General features: G+C 55.1%; 1 protein-coding gene across 12 annotated transcripts in view; it reads left to right on the forward strand.

Moving 5' to 3' along the window:
• Positions 1 to 13,716, forward strand: part of CAMTA1 (calmodulin binding transcription activator 1) — an 813,334-nt gene that overhangs the window by 276,815 nt on the left and 522,803 nt on the right. The gene's annotated exons all lie outside the window — the stretch shown is intronic.

The following is a 13,716-nucleotide window of genomic DNA, read 5'->3' on the forward strand; positions in this document are numbered from 1 at the left end:
AGGGGAGGGGGGGTGTTGACGTTGCTGTGTAAACCACGGTGAGGCTGGGGCTTAGGGTGTGTTTAAAGGGCAGCCTCTTCTTTCCTCCCCTGCCCTCCGGTATCACTGTTGGTATGTTATACTTTAGGGCCTTGGAAATCCATGGCCAGCAATTGCCATCCCCTTTCCATTAGTGGTGACAGCGCCAGGCACTCGTTGGTGTGATGCATGTCAGCTGGAGCGCGGCTCCCACAGTGATGGGGCGGTGGGTGTGACTTCAGAGGCAGAAGCTCAGTCTCAGTCAGGGCGCGAGCACTCAGTTCTCCAGGTAGGTTAATGGAGACCCAGGGAAGGGGCGGGGCTGTGTGTCCTCTACCCCCTTGGCCAGGTCCTCGACCCCTACGCTTTCTGAGCCATGGAGGAAAGAGGGTCTTAGCCTCTAGACTGTTTACTCGTTCTGGATGGTACTTTGCACCACTTTATTAGGCTTCGGTTTTTACTGGTTAGCATCATTTTGATGAGGATAGAAAGGTCCATTTTGGAAGAGGTCGGAGGATATTGGGGAGGAAGTTAGTTCTGAGATTCGCATCTCCACAGGTGGGGTTAGGGGTGGGGCCAGGGGTTGGCACTGATTCTTTTTCCCCTCCAGCCCGTGTCCCTCTGCAGGATGTTCTCAACGCCTCAGTCTTCTGGGGCCATGATTTCCTTTGCTCTAAAACCAGGCGGTTTGCATTAGCCCGCTCTGTTGCAGTCATGCTTTCTAAGAAACAAGCTCCAAATGCAGTGACTCGGAACAGCAGACTTCTTCCCCCTTTGGTCACGTACTGTGGGGTTTGCTGTGGCTTTGGTTGGGTTTAGGACTGCTCCATGGGTCTTTTTGTTCTGGGACCTGGGCTGAGGAAGCCTCCATAGCCTGGGACGTGTGGTCATGGAGCATGGCAGGGGCTTAAAAGCCTAAGGCAACCCACGTAGGCATAATGAGGGTCCTGCGGGATGTGGCATCCTAGGTCACAACCACTCACAAATCCATTAGCTGAAGCCGTTCCTGTGGCCAAGCCCAATAGGAGCAGGGCCCAGAATGACTTTCTTCCGCGGAGTGTGGGAGAGGGCGGAGTGATTGAGTGAGTGGTGATGCGTCAGCTATTTGGGGAACACAGCCGTGTCCCCAGCTGTGGAAAGCCTGACATACTCGGCTCTTCTCTCTTCTGGGGACATCTTCTTCTAGGGCGGACATTCTCAGACTTGAGCAGGCACCAGGCTCCACTGGAGGGCTTGCTGAAATGCACACGCCAGGGCCCCGGAGACTCCCCAGAGTCTCCGATTCACTGGTCTTGGTGTGGGGCTTGGGCACCCGTTTTTCCCAACAAGTTCCCAGGAGCCAGCACACGGCCAGTCTGGGGCTTCACTTTGAGAACTGCTGCCCTGGTTTCTGGGTGGAGTAGGGGAAGGGAGTCTGACGGATTTCCGTCTCTGCACTATTTCCTGACTTCCAGCAGTGCCTTCATCTCAAGCAGCCTGCAGCATCTGTGCGCCCCTCACTCCTCAGCAGAACCCTCCTTGAATCGAAGTGGAAGGAAAGAGCTTCCTCTAGCTAGAGAGTGAGATTCTCCGGGACGCGTCCCGGGCCACACATCCAATTTCAGATACGCAGACATGTGCTGTGTTTTAGAACACCCCCCCGACTGCAGATGGGTAAAACATTTCAAGCAGGGATTTTGCCTCGTGTTTCAGCCTTCAGAGTTTGGGTTTGAGTTGAGAAGTGAATGTCACTCACGGTCATGCCTGACTCACTTGACTTTTTGGAGTATAAATAGAGCCAGGAGACTTCCCATCCCGAGGCACAAGGGGCATGCGTGCCGCTGAGTGGGAATGGGGGGGGAGTTGGATATTGACAAGCCGGGGTTTGGGGCCTAGCCCTGTCCCTTGATCACTCTGGGACTTGTAGAAAGTCATTTTAGCGCCTCATTAAAAGCCCCTCTGTTCTTCTCCATGTATGAGATGGACTCGATGTCCTGGTGTCCTCACTGGGCCATCACGAGGATGGAGGGAGACTGTATTCGTGATATGGCTTTCTCTGCACGCTGGGAGGCTCAGTGTGGTTGCCCGGGGACGTGCCCATTCCTCTCATCTGCAAGGGGCGGTCCCTGGGCCCTCCGGAGGCTGCAACTTCAGAGACATCTGCCAGAGTCCCTCCAGGCTTCGGGAAGACAAATTTCTTTCCTCAAGGCAGAGGGTAAAGACAGAACGTTTCCGATTAGTATTATAATACCCACTCCGTGTTTACACTTGAAGGCTTCTCGTCCCAGGAGGAGGGAAAAGTTGCTGTGGTTGTTCAAGGACCTTCCTAAATTAGTTGTTGAGTTGAGTTTGGGTGCCCCCCTCCCGTCCCTAGTATTGAAATTAATTGGTGCAGTTAACTGCTGAGTTCATACAAACCGGCCTCCTGGTACTAAGGAATTAATGACACCAATACTCCGCTGAATGAGAAGGCAATGCGACTTCTGTGTGCCACCGCCACTGCTAATTTCATTTTGGAAAATTAATAAAAATGAATTGCACCACTGACATTTATAGAGTTTCCTAATAAAATGATACATTGTTTGTGTGGAGGAATCCCTATTAAATTAATTGTGGTAATCAGTTCACATATAGATGTTGGTGTAGGGAGCTGCACAGGGACCCGCCTTGTCTCGGTGGCTTGCTGATGGCTGGGGGTTATAAATATAGCCCTTGCCCAGATACTGTCCTAATTACAGAGAAGGTCCCGGGAGCCCCGCTCACCTGTTTCATAATGAGGTGTGCTACAAGGAGGCTCCCAGGGTTGGGGGCCTCGGGGGCGGTGGCGGCCCCGTGACAGGGTTGAGTGTTGAATGTTTAAACAGCCCATATTGTATTATCAGCAACTGGGACCTTCTGGAAATGGCAGTTTGAAAAATCACCCTTCAGGACGTCTCTATTTGGCACTTGCTGTGTGCTCAGCACTGGAATAATACCATTTGGGGGCCCTGGGGAGCTCCACACTCCCCACCCCACCAGGTGAACTCAGAGTCTTAGAATGAGGAGCCCCCTCCCTCGGTCTAGAATGTTCTTCCAGCTCCTCCTTCTGGCCTTGATTTGGTGTCACTTTCTCGGCAAGGTCTTCCCTGAACACGCTATTTAAAACCACACCCCTCCCGTTCGGCCAGACCTCGTTTCTTCTTTTTCCTGATGTTTCTGCGGAGCACTTGCGGCCATTTGACACACGATGTATTTCATCTTTTTATTTGTCTGATTCGTTTATTCTTGATCTGACCTCCTCTCCCCCAAAGTGACAGTACCGCCGGTGCTGGTGTGCTCTTGGGGTATCCCTAGTGCCGGGGACCGCGCTGGACATGCCGTCGGGCCTCAGTGCGCGTCGGTGGCGCGAATGAGCCTGAGACAGAAGACGTGTCTGAGTGTGTGAAGGAGGCGATCTGGGCTTGCTCTGTTCTGTTTCTGTTTTGTGTGTCCCCCAGATCGGTTAGCTGACCTGGTGCTGTGCTCTTAGATCCTTTCAACGGCCCTGCCCGGCAGCGAGATGCCGAGAGGGTACGCGATCTGTCCAAGATGGCACAGCAGATGTTGGAACTGGAACTTGAGCGCATGGTTATCTTCCTGCAAAGCTCTTCATCTTAGCTTTTGTGCTGTCCCACTGTGTGGGTGTCGGGTTTGAAGGTGGTCCAATACGGGGTTTCGCTATTCCCCGCCACCTCCCATCGCCAAGATTTCTGAGCCACCTGGGAGAGCCAGGTGCCGGGCAAAGCGTCCCTGTGTCAGTGAGCACAGCTCAGGTGTGTCCGTGAGGTGCGTTCCCATGCTGCCCTCCAGCACAGGATTTAGCCTCCCTGCGGCGGGCAGTGTGGGAAAATGGCACCCTGCCGTAGTGCAGACTGCAGAGTGGAGCAGGGCCCAGGGAGGCGGCCTGCAGAGTTCAGCAATCCCAAGAATGCATCGCTCCTCCCCTGGGAAACGTGCAGACTTCCCTGGAAATTGGGGACATGCAAAGCTCTGGATGGAACTGGAAGCCTTTCCTTCCCAGGAATCTTGTGTATACTGGTTAGAAGGAAGCTGGAAGATGCTATTAATTATCTAATTAATTAATTAGATTTATATAGATAGCACCTAACACTGAAGCACTAAAGGTCTAGTAATAGAATTTTCCTATAATGAGCGCTGAGTGCTTCTTGGTCAATGAGCAGTAAAACAGCCAAGTCTAGGGAGGGACTCTGGAAGGCGGGAGAAGGGAAGTGAGACCCAAGTTTTGAGAAGACCGATGTGACAGCCGGAGACACCCCACTGTCCCTCTCTCATCTTCCTGGACCTCACTGTCCATTGTTTCTTGTGCTCCCAGTGGTGGCGGGGCGGGAGGGTGGCCACCGAGTCCTCTGTCCTCCCCCCACCCCAGGACTCTTGTCCCTGCATGGAGGTAGCGGGTGCTTCTGCCCATGTTCTGGAGGGGAGCCCATGTCTGCAGTCCCCCAGGTCGCCCGTACCACCACTGTCAACCTTAGATTAGGGGAACCCCTCCCGCGGCGCTTCCCTCTCTGGGCTGGACCCTCTCCCTGCACCAGCTGCCCTGCAATGCTCCTTTGTGGCGCCATTGTTCCCCTCCAAGGCCTCGGAGATTTCCTATGTGACAAGTCCCCCTCTGGTGTCACGTTCAAGGTCGCTGTCCTGCCTCAGCCGTCTTCTTCAGTACTTCCCTTTGATTCCCACCTCAAAGCACCTACTAGTTAGGTAGTTGCTTCCTGCTCTCTAAACACATCTCCGTGTCCCCTCCTTTTTGCCTTCAGACCGAGAACGCTCCATGTCCAGCCCAGTCTGTCTGTCCCTCGAGTCTCACCTCTTTCTGGGAGGCCCCGCAGACGCACCAACCTGTAGTGGCCTCGTCGCTCTCAGCTTCTGCTGCCCACATGTGCTGTATCGCCAGTTGTGTGACAGTTCATCTGTACAGCAGTCCTGCCTCCACGGGGAGATGGGAGCCCCTGCCATTGGGTCACACTGCCTCTTTTGTCTCTGAATGGCTAGTGCACAGGGGAACTTCGATGGGGCGCAGGGCAGGATGAAGGCTCAGGGCAGAACCAGGGTGTGGGCTCGGGGCTGCAGCTAGAAAGCCAGCCTGATCCAGCCCCAGGCCTGTCCCCGTGCAGTCGGCACTGTTTTGTGCCAGGGCCTCCGTAAGTGGCCCGTGGGGCTGACCCTTGGCCCCCTGCAGGGCGTGGGATCCCTGGGGAGGGTTCTTGAGAGACCAGAATAGAATTGCAAAAGTCACCTGGAGAGGCGGTTTTTGGGTGATTAAAGACTTCGCAGAAATAAACCCCGGAGAAGTCCTGACACACGGTTCCCGCAGCCTGGCTGCAGCTCGAGGACCCTCGCTCCCTTGAGTGTCCCTGCCACAGGGGGTCAGACCCCGTGTGACTCCACTAAGTGAAGTCCTAGGGGAGTCAGACTCACAGAGACGGAGAGAAGACGGGTGGGAGCCAGGGGCTGGGGGACGGGGATGCGGAGTGAGCATTTCCTGGGGACAGGAGAAAGTTCTGGGAACGGGGGCCGGTGACAGCTGCACCTCATTGTGGCTGAACTTAGCGCCGTGAACTGCACACTTGAAAGTGGTAAAAAAGGTAAATTTCACGTCGCTTGTATTTGACGATTTAAAAAAAGATTCTCATAGCAGCTTCTTTCTGTGTCTAGTTGGGCAGGGCCGGGGGCAGGGATTGGCTGGACGTGTGTTTGCACACGCGTGTGCGTGGAGGGGGTTCTGTTGGGGGACGGAGTTTGACAGGGCAGCCCTTCTACCTACATCGCTTCAAGGACTCTGTTCTTCGTGGCTGCAAAGAAAAAATAAACTGGGTCAGCAGTCATTTCAATGTGGCGACCTTTTGCGTTTTGCTGAATTGGGGACCTGCTATCAAATTAACATAACGATGTGTCATGTTAGATCCATTTCAGTATTTGCCTAAGATATTGAGCGAATCCTTGATCAAGTGCAAACTATCATCATTAACCAAAGAGCGAGCGGCGTGCGAGGGGGTTCGCAGCTGTGGTGTCTGCTGCCGGAGACTCCTGCGAGGCCCCATCCGCTCCGCGCCCCGGGACCTTCCCGGGAGGCATCTGCCTCAGGGTCCTGTGGTTTTGAGACCTTTCCCGGTGAGGAAGGGAATTAGCCGTGACCTGGATCCTGATGGATAAAGTGTGTGGTGTCTCGACAGTGGTGGGGAAATCCCTAGCCTCTGTGTGGAAGTGGGTCTGTCCCAGATTCCAGTTCATTATCCGGAATCACAGACTGCAGAGGAGATGGAGCTGGGGGCGCCGGCGGAGGCCGCCTCTCCGGAACCCTGCGTGTGGCGGGGGGGGGGCTGCCCAGGTCCCTGCGACCCTGGTTCCCCTGGGAGGTTTCCGCTGCTGTCCCCTCTGTGGGTGGGCAGGGGGGAGCGGGGGGCTCGTCTGTGCTCAGCAGCCGCTGGGCCGGCTTCCATCGGGCACGGACCTTGTGTCTGTCCTCCCTGGGATAGGCAGCTGCTTGCTCCCGGTTCCCACTTCCACTTCCTTCCCTAGTTTCCTTTTTGTCAAAAATATCCATGCACGCAGTTTAATAAGTCAAAAGGCCCTAAAGGGCTAGGAAGAAGGAGCAGCAGACCTCAGCCCCTCGGCTCAGGCCTGCGTCCCAGGAGCCGGCGCTGGTCACTCCCGAGTGCTGAGATTTACCTCTGGTCTTCTCCGCAGGTCCCTCTGCTCTTAATTGCTTTGTCAGGTTTGGGCGATTGTCTTTTGACTTCCTCATATGCTAAACGAGGATTCAGCCTCTCCCTCTGCCGCCTGCTGCATTTTCCTCACCCCCCCCCCCCCCACCAAGGGCTTTGGTTGCAGAATTCTGAGATTCAGCCTCTCTGGGCACTGAGGTCTGGAGCCACAGGCTGGGTTCTCCCAGGTGCTGCCAGTCTGGGAACCAGGCAGGGAAGGGGCTTGCCATGCCACCATGAATTAGTGAGTTCCCCCAGTTTGCATCTGTGTTTCCTGCCTCTCCTCCGCTGTCTTCACGTCCCGGGATTTTTTAAGGGTCTCTCTCTCCAGAGAAGAAATGTGTCTCCAATAGCGGCGGAGAAGCCAGGTGGTTGCCTGGCGGCTTGGGGGTTGGTGTGGGGCCCTGGGAGGGCCTGACCGCTCCCTGCACAGACCTGCGACCTCTCCCTGTCTCCCACCTCATTTCCAACCTCTGCCTTCTCTGGCACCTAATTCTCGCAGTTTGCCAGTCGGCTGGGCTCCGTGGGCAAGTGGACTTGCTGTGCTCAGTGTCCTCTGTGGGGCACGTGGCCTTGGGCTGTTTCTGCTCTGCTGGAATGTGTTGACATCTCTGTCCCAGTCCCGGCTCTGCTCCTGTCGCCCCGTCCTTGCGGGTCTGCGCCTGTTTTCCTTCTCTGTGGCTGGCTGCGCCGGAGTCGGCCCCGCGTCTGCGGCTCACGCGCGCACTCAGTCTTCCTTGCTGTTTCACTCACGCTGTTTTTCTCTCTCTTTTTCGGGGAGAAGAGCCTCATAACATCGTTTTGAGGTTGTACATGCGCAACGCACTCAGGGCCCAGGGAATCCCATCGCCGTGAGGCACACCCCCTCGTGTGCAAGGCTGCAGCCCGAGGCGTGCGGACACCACACCCCCAATGCGTGCCTCGCCTGCTTCACTGTGCTCCCTTGGTTTAGAGCCTTTCCTGGTGTCAGCACAAGAGGTGTGGCGTGGCCTCTCGCTGGGCATAATTTTAGGGGTTTGGGGGCTGCTGGGGGCCATGTGGTATGCCATGCCTGCCAGCTGACCGTGTGCCTCCAAGCGTTCTAGCTCTATGTGGCTATGAGCATGTCTTCCTTGGGTTGTGTAGGCGGGGTGCTCTCATCAGAGCCCCCGTGGTGCAAGGTGCGGTGCTGGGGCACCCATGGAGGCTGCTGGCCCGGGGGCTCCTGCCGGCCTGTCTGTGCAGGATAACCCGGCAGTGAGGACTGTTGCGAGCGAGACAGTGCTGGCACTGTGCGCACACTTGCCGACGGCACTTACGGTCCTTATCAGTGACCCCCCCACACCCCCCGCAGTCTGCTTTTGTTTCTGCTCCTGCCCCTTCGTTCTTCCTGTCTTCAGTCCCTCCTGCACGCGGAAAATTAGGATTGTCTGGTTTTTCCGTAAGGGCCTGGGCTGGTGTCTGTGGTGTTTCCTGCAGATCAATTCTGATCTAATAAATTGTTGCCGGCTGGGGGAAAGGGAGCTGCCCCCGTGCCTAGAGGCTTTGCCGGGTGGGAAGGCACGTTCTGGGGAGAGACCATTCTTTGCAAATCATGGTCTTCTGTGTAAGGAGTAATTCCCAAATTAGCTGGGTACTCTGGGCGGGAGGTTCTCCCACTGGTCTCAGTCTGGTTAGGAGCTGTGACTGTCTTTGCTGTTCTTAGAGTCCCCACAGTCCTTTATGATGGAGCTTTAAAAAAAATGGAGAATAACCCAAAACAAAGGAAGAAAACCTTTTGTGGCTCTCCAGCTCTCCGGCATATCCCACTGGCCACGTGCACGGTTGCTTTGTGTGGTGTGTGTAGGTTTAGGCATCCACACAAGCACACACATCTGGTACACACACGCACACCTGTAGACACACACAGACACAGGTGCATCCGTGTACACATTTAATACATGCGCGGACATACGTATGCACAGGCGGGTATAGGCATGTGTATGTGCGGACACACATGTTTACACACGCACACCTACAGAAACACACTCTTGGGCACATATGCACATGTATAGGACCTACATAAATGCACAACTCCCATGCGCACACGTGTACACATATGTATACTCAGACCTCTAGTCCCATTCTCTTTTGTACGAGCATTATTTCTGGGGAAATTTTCCTTCTTTTCTTACCAATTTAATAAGATGGATGAAACACAATTTCTCCTAATGGAAGAGATAAATTCTTTCGTAGTGGCTGCCCTGACCTCCCCGAGTGGGAACTCACCGTGGATTGAGCTGCTTCGTCGAGGGGCCTCTGGCGGCAGGGGGGACCCAGGCCCAGGCGGAGGGCAGCTGCGAGAGTCGAGGAGCGGGTCCTGGCCTGGCCGAGCCAAACGGTGCGGCCCTCGCCGAGGTGGCTTCTGGGCGGCTGCGTTGCTATTTCCATCACAGCCCCGGTGAGGCCAGTAGGAAAGTGGGTGCGGGTGTTGGTGGGGGCTCATGAGTCACAGGACCGATTGCCTCTGGGGGTCAAGGGGCAGGGGGTGCCGGGGAAGCCAGACCCGTGCCAGGGTTCAGGGGAAAGCCACGGAGAAAGGCCGCGAAGTCAGGGCTAGAAGGAGACTGTGCGGTGGCATAGGAGAGGAAGGAGACGGGGCACACGCGCATCTGTCCAGCACAGCCTGGGCTGTGGAACCGCCGTTTCCATGCAGCTTCCCTCACGCACAGCCGTGGCTCTTCTGCAGCCGCTGCCGCAGGCTCCCACGAATTAATCCCGTGCACCGGCTTTGGGGGATGCTGTCCCCGCTCCTCCCATCTGGGGCTTGAAGGGGCTCTGCTGGGGGAGACAGCGGGGTCCGAGCCGCACAACACCGCGTTGTCCCCTCACGTCGTTGCCCGTCTGCTCTGCTCACCTGTTTCTTCAGGGAACGGCTCTGATGGGCCCGTGCGCGCCGTGCGGGGCTGGCGGTGGGGATGTGGGGCGAGTCGGGGTGAAGCAGGGCCGGTTTGGAGGAATGCAAGCAGCGACAAGTGCGGGGGGACGCTGCCCCTCCAGAGCGGGGAGGGAGGGGTGGGGGGGCCGCTTTCCTGAAAGGCCAGACAGGGCGGCAGAGACCCCCAGATGAGGGGCTGTGTGAGTGTGTGCATGTGTCTATGTGTGTGTCTGTGTGCGTGTGCGCAAGCGCGTGAGTGTGCGAATAGGTATGTGTGAGCATCTGTGTGCGTGTGTGCAAGCGTGTGTGAGTGTGCGTGTGTTGGGGGCGTGGCGTGAGGGGCGTGTGGGGCTGGATGAAGTCCTGCCTGGAGGCGGTGAGGGCGGGGAGCGCGGGCGGAGGGCGGTGCCGGAGGGGCGGGCGCGGCGGAGGGCCGGGAGGCCGCACACCGGGCGAAGATCTGGGGATAAGGGCAGACCCATGGGGACACCTGCGGGAGGGTTTCGGGCAGGGCAGGGCCGGCGAACGGGCCGGGAGATGAACAGCCCCATCCCGGCTGGCCGGGAAGCGGAGCGCGCCCGGCGAGGACAGGACGGAGGTGCTGGGAAACCCGGAGCTCTCCCTCGCCTCTGCAGGTGTCGGCGCTCGTGACAGAAAGACTGTCCCTCTGAATCTGCTGCGCCCCGTTAGCTGCTGTCCTCTCCGGGGACAAGGTATGATCTGGCGTGGAGAGTTGAGAGAGTCGGAAGAACTCTCGGCCAGCCTGGCTGACGGGGGCTCAGCAGCTCCGAGCCCAAAGCTGCGATTCCGTTAGGATGTCAGTAGCCCCGCCTCGGCTGCCACCACCCCCACGGGTCCCTCGGTCCCTTGCGTTCTGCCTCCTCTCAGCCTCCTCGCTCCTCTCCACACTGGGGTCCCGACCGAGGCTCCGGGGGTGGCCGTGGTCCCCGGGTGCCTTGCTGGGCCCGATAGCCTCACAGCACGGCCCCATCTACGCGGTGGAAAAATATTGACAACAGTGTGATAGTGACGGATGACAGAGGGGACGCCCGGGAGAAATACTCCCTTGAAACAACGGCCAAACTTTGAGTTCTTTTTTGGCCGTGGTACAGAATTCCAAGCTGAGAAGAAAATCCATCCCTTTACGAGTAAGTGGTTCTCGCTTCCTGTAGAAACTTCCAACCTTAACTCCTGTGTCCTGTTAGCTTATGTCCGGAGTGACGCGTGGTCCGCCATTTCTCTAGCGCCAGAGGGCTGCAAGGAAACGTCAGAGTTTTGCAGTTTGTTAATTTTGCATTAAATAATTAATAGTAGAGTTAATTGATGAATTATTCAATTTTCAGGTAAAATGGGATGATAAATATTCATAACTTATTTTATTAAGGGAATTTCCATTTCATATGCCATTAAATCTAGATTAACGAAGGCTGATTTCAAATGAAGATTGAAAACAATTGTGCTTTGGAATTAATTTACTAAGTTAAGGTCATTGCTTAGTGAGTTTACCCCCCGCCAGAAAGTTAGGGCTTCATCACCTGGATAAGTGTCTGAATTCACAGAAGTAACCTTGCCATTAGTTTAGAAACATTCCACGAGTCCACTGGGGATTTCCCCTGCGGCGCTCCCAGGTTCTGGTGGGCACAGATGGGAGTACGGGGAAGTAGGGGTGCGTAGAGGGCAGATCTGGGGTCCCTCCCAGCCGGCATCTGGCTGTTGCTTTGAGCTGTTTTTTACTTGTTCACCAACTACAACCTAATTGAATATTAACCCAAACCTGACGTGATGAGGGTGTACATTCTGGTAAAAGAGTGAGTGGTCCTTGCAAACATCTCAAAGTCAGCTTTAAAACACCTGGCCTTTCCCCTGGAGTTCTAGGAGGTATGTGCTGTGACTTCCCGTCCAGCAATGTCCTCAGCCACCCGGTGTCTATAGCTTCAGTTTTTGTGTTTTCCAGCTATCTGATTCCTTTGAGGCCTGGTTTATGTGAATTCATGAAACTGCTATAAAGCCCCGACCCACACACCAGCACTGAACGTTCCTCAGGACCTCACAGACTGTACCTTGCAAAGCTGCTCCGTCCAGCTTGGGATCTCAAGACTCATAACAGCCCTACAAATTGGGGAGTGCCTGTAGCATACTGAGGCAGGGGGGCTGGGGTGGTGGAGACAGAAAGGCAGAGGTAAAGGGAAGGGGGAAGTGAGGGGAGCGAGAGAACAGGAGTCCTTCCCTCGCTTGCCTATCCACTTCCCTCTGCTCAAGGCCAAGGCAACTGAGTCCTCCTGATGGTGTAACCCGCCCAAGGTCGCTCAGCTTAATTAGACACGGACGTTGAGACCATAGCCCAGGTCCTTCTGACTCATTTTGGAGTGCTTTTTTCAACTTCAGCATCTTAGGGCTTTAAAATAATTTCTTAACCACCCTGTATAGTGGGGCACTTGGGAGTAGTTATAGCCCGACGGAGCGGTTCTCTGCATCACCAAGTGTTCATTATAATTTTCCAGCAAAACTTGTTTGCTCTGGAGAAGTCAATCCTACAGTAAGCCTTCATTTCAGAGGAGAGCATTTGATGTTACATCTCTATGAACCTGCTCTCCTAAAATTATCCCTAATTGGCTTGGAAAGTAGCTTCCAACAGGCAGATGGCTTAATATCTCGACTTCCCGGTTGTGACTCAGGGAGGCTCCAGGGTTCTCTCTGGTTTGGGCTGGTGATCTTGTTAACTTGGAGGGCGAGATCCTATTGCCGACGTGCAGCTGAAGAGCTGCCTCTGGGAGCTGGTGTGGAGACCACCACAGGCAGCCTGTCTCAGCCAGGATGCTGGATGGTGGTGGGGCGAGGAAAGGGGTTGTTGAAAGGCAATTCTATAATCTCTAGCATCCACCAACAAGCCTTTATTGAGTGCCTGCTGTGTGCATAGGTTTATACCAGGCACTGTGTGGTTACAAAGGCAGTAGAAAACATGGCCCCTAATCCAATTGGAGAGACAGGTCATGCATATCCGAGATAACTGGAGAGTAACTCCCAGACAGCATACACAGGAGAGCCTGGCGTACGTGTGTGTGCACACACGCATGCGCTCGCACACACACGGAGCTGTAGGAGGAATGCAAAACGGGGCCAAGATCAATTGGATTCAATTGATTTCATTGGGAAAAACAGCACAGCAACATTTGTAGGGGTGAATTTCAATCAGAAAACCCTGAACTTTGGCTGGGGGAGGGGATTGTGCGCCCTGATGGGGGACAGGAGGGCGACACTTGGGCTTTTCTCGTCCTGAAACCACGGATACAGCAAATTAATTGGTGGCTTTGGCATAAGTGATTAGAAGGCTCTAGAGGCCATGGGCTGCACTAGGATGAAATGAAGGCCCAGAAAGAAAAGCTTCGCGGAGGGGAGGGCTGCCGTCGGGATGTCTTCATTTGTGTTCAGTCTGCGGGGAGCCTGGTAGAGGCTGAATAAGGAGCCAGAGCTATTCTCCATGCTGAAGAGCTGTCCTGGTGGACACAACCAGGGTCCCCTTTTATTGAGTGTCTAGGTAGGTGCAGGAAGGTTGGAAGGACTTCCCAAGCTGGGATTCACAGCGGCTGTCTGACTCGAAAGCCTCTGCCGTTCCTCTGCCCTTGTGTAACTCACAGGACCGTAAGTGGGGCCATTTGCAAGGTCACCCTAGTCAGCCACTGGGATCACGTCCACCTCTTCCCGGACTGGAGAGCAGTGCTTGTCCACTGGGGAGAGTTTGGGCATCCCCAGGAGATTTCTGACAATACCGGGAGACATAAATATGTTACGTATTGGTAATCACTGTAGGAGTAGACAGGCTACTGGCATCTCCTGGTAGAAGCCACTGATGCTGGTAAGCATCTTACAGTTTCCTGCAGTGCACAGGACAGCCCCCCCCTCAAGGAATTATCTAACCCTACATGTCGGTAGTGCTGAGGTGGACAAACCCTGGTGTCAATGAAGAGAATTCCGTGCTGAAGTGCCAGGTGGTAATGAGCCAGACCGGATTTGAATCCCTGTTTGGCCACTTATTAGCAGGAAGTTAACTACCCCCCTGTGCCTCAGCTTCCTCATCTGTATAAT

This window comes from Mustela putorius, unplaced genomic scaffold, assembly GCF_011764305.1.
Source record: "Mustela putorius furo isolate JIRA1106 unplaced genomic scaffold, ASM1176430v1.1 tig00003853_pilon_pilon_pilon, whole genome shotgun sequence".
Classification (NCBI taxonomy): domain Eukaryota; kingdom Metazoa; phylum Chordata; class Mammalia; order Carnivora; family Mustelidae; genus Mustela; species Mustela putorius.